This window comes from Lolium perenne, chromosome 1 (genome assembly GCF_019359855.2).
Source record: "Lolium perenne isolate Kyuss_39 chromosome 1, Kyuss_2.0, whole genome shotgun sequence".
Taxonomy (NCBI): Eukaryota; Viridiplantae; Streptophyta; class Magnoliopsida; order Poales; family Poaceae; genus Lolium; species Lolium perenne.
The window spans coordinates 64,023,830-64,027,219 of NC_067244.2; positions in this window are offsets into that span (position 1 = coordinate 64,023,830).

The window sequence follows — 3,390 nt, forward strand, 5'->3', positions numbered from 1 at the left end:
TACTTTATTCAACTGTTACATCTAAACCCCCCGAATACTTATGCGTGAGCATTTACGGTGAATCCTTCATCGAAACTGCTTGTCAACACCTTCTGCTCCTCGTTGGGATCGACATTCTTACTTATCGAAAATACTACGATACACCCCCTATACTTGTGGGTCATCAAGACTATTTTCTGGCGCCGTTGCCGGGGAGTGAAGCGCTATTGGTAAGTGGAATTGGTAAGGAAAACCTTTACTGTTTGTGCTGATTTTATTTCTGCCTGCTGCTATAAGTCATTATGGAGAGATCTTCTCTTCAATTTCTATTTGGGAAATCTACTACTACTGCAACGGTAGTGGATGAGGCGCCAGGTGAGGAAGTGATACCATATAAAATACCTATGAAAATTATTGAACGTGTTATGGATAACCGCTATGAAGGGGATGGAACTGTCCACCCTGGAGATCATTTATTGTTCTTGCATGAATTATGCGGTTTATTCAAGTGTGCAGGTATTGCTATGGACGAAGTGAGGAAGAAACTATTCTCTTTATCGTTGTCTGGTAAGGCGGCGCATTGGTATAAATTACTGGATAATGGGGATTCTCTTGAATGGAATGATATTGTACGGTTTTATTCTAAGTTCTATCCTCCAAGTGAAATTCACAAGGATCGGAATCGCATATATAATTTTTGGCCTCATGATGGAGAGAGTATTGCCCAAGCTTGGGGGAGATTGAAGTCTTTAATGCTCAAATGCCCCATTCATGAGCTTCCTGGTAATGTTATTATTGATAATTTCTATGCAAGACTTTCTTTTCAAGACAAGACCTTGCTGGATACTTCTTGTTCTGGATCATTTACATGCAACAAAGAAGAGTTTAAAAAGGACCTTCTTGATCGGATCCAAGAAAATACTGAAGGTTGGGAGAACGACAAGGATAGAGAATCGGGTATAATTTATGATTATAAATGCATTGAAGCTTTTATGGATACTGATAAATTTCGTAATATGAGTGCTACATATGGTCTTGATTCTCAAGTTGCTGCAAATCTTTATAAAGCTTTTGCCTCTCATTATGAATTGCCTAAGAAGAATTTTGATAAGTATCATGAACCGTATAAAGATAAAATTGATTCATCTATTAATAAATGCGTTGTAGTTGAAACTGCTGATCGTGTTATTCCTGAAGTTTATATTGAAAAAACTCCTTTCCCTGCTAAAATGAAGGAGTATTCTGTTATAAATAGTGCGGTTCATAAAAGTGAAAAGAAACCTGTAGAACCTGAAGAACAAATAAAAGTTGAACCTGCTGTTGCAATAGTTAAAGATCTTGTGACTGAAAATGTTGAGGATGGTCATATTATTTTCTGTGAAGATGCTTCTAATATTGTTTCACATCCTAATAAACCCAAACAAGTTAGTGTGCCTATGCTATCTGTTAGAATTGGTGATCATTGCTATTATGGATTATGTGATATTGGTGCAAGCGTTAGTGCTATTCCTTATGAGCTTTACACGGAGATTATGCACGAAATTGATTCTTGTGAACTTGAAGATATTGATGTGGTTATTCAGCTGGCTAATAGAGAAACTATTTCTCCAATTGGTATTGTTCGAGATGTGGAAGTTCTATGTGGTAAGATTAAATATCCTGCTGACTTTTTGGTACTTGGTTCTGCTGCTAGTGATTATTGTCCTATTATTTTTGGTAGACCTTTTCTAAATACTTGTGGAGCTATTATAGATTGCAAGAAAGAGAAAATTTTGACTAAATTTGCTGGTGAATCTTATGAGTTTAACTTCTCTAAATTTACCAAAACTCCTTATAAAGCTGATTTGCCTAGTGATGATTTTAAAATGGAGCAATGTGCATCTATTGTTCTTGTTCCTAACAATCCTTTGCAGCAACATTTGGAGGATAGCGAGAGTGAAGTTTTTAGGAAAGAAAGAGATGAGCTTGAGGAAATTTTTCTTCGCCAACCTATTCTTAAGCATGATTTACCGGTGGAAGATCTGGGTACAACACCGCCACCAAAGGAAGATCCTGTCTTTGATTTAAAGCATTTGCCTGATAATCTTAAATATGCTCATATTGATGATAAGAAAATATATCCTGTTATTATTAGTTCTAAGCTTACAGAGTTTGAAGAAGAAAGGTTATTGGAAATATTGAAGAAACACCGAGGAGCTATTGGCTATACTCTTGATGATTTGAAGGGGATTTCTCCTTCTATTTGCCAACATGCTATTAATATGGAAGATGATGTGAAGCCTGTTGTTGAACCTCAGCGTCGTCTAATTCCGAAGATGAAGGAAGTGGTAAGGAATGAGGTATTAAGACTTCTTGAAGCTGGTATTATATATCCTATTGCTGATAGTAGATGGGTTAGTCCTGTGCATTGCGTTCCCAAGAAAGGAGGAATGACTGTTGTGCCTAATGATAATGATGAGCTCATCCCTCAAAGAGTAGTCGTAGGGTATAGAATGTGCATTGATTTTCGAAAAGTTAATAAAGTTACTAAGAAAGATCATTACCCTTTACCATTTATTGATCAAATGCTAGAAAGATTGTCTAAAAATACTCATTTTTGCTTTCTTGATGGTTATTCTGGGTTTTCACAAATTGCTGTTAAAACTAAAGATCAAGAGAAAACCACTCTTACTTGTCCCTATGGAACTTATGCTTATAGACGTATGCCTTTTGGTTTATGTAATGCTCCTGCTACTTTTCAAAGATGCATGTCTGCTATTTTTCATGGTTTTTGCGAGAGTATTGTAGAGGTATTCATGGATGATTTTTCCGTCTATGGGAATTCTTTTGATAGTTGCTTGCGAAACCTTGATAAAGTTTTGCAGAGATGTGAAGAAACTAACCTTGTTCTTAATTGGGAGAAATGCCACTTTATGGTTAATGAAGGAATTGTATTGGGACATAAAATTTCTGAGAAAGGTATTGAAGTTGATAGAGCTAAAGTTGAAGCAATTGAGAAGATGCCCTATCCGAGGGATGTTAAAGGTATTCGTAGTGTTCTTGGTCATCTTTGGGTTTTATAGGAGATTTATTAAAGATTTCTCCAAGATTTCAAAGCCTCTTACTAATCTTCTTCAAAAAGACGTACCTTTTGTTTTTGATGACGATTGTAAGGAAGCTTTTGAAACTCTTAAGAAAGCCTTAACAACTGCTCCTATAGTTGAACCTCCTGATTGGAATTTGCCTTTTGAAATTATGTGTGATGCTAGTGATTTTGTTGTAGGCGCTGTTCTTGGACAGCGAGTAGATAAAAAACTAAATGTTATTCATTATGCTAGTAAAACTCTTGATGCTGCTCAAAGAAATTATGCTACAACTGAAAAAGAATTATTAGCTGTAGTCTTTGCTTGCGATAAGTTTAGATCTTATATT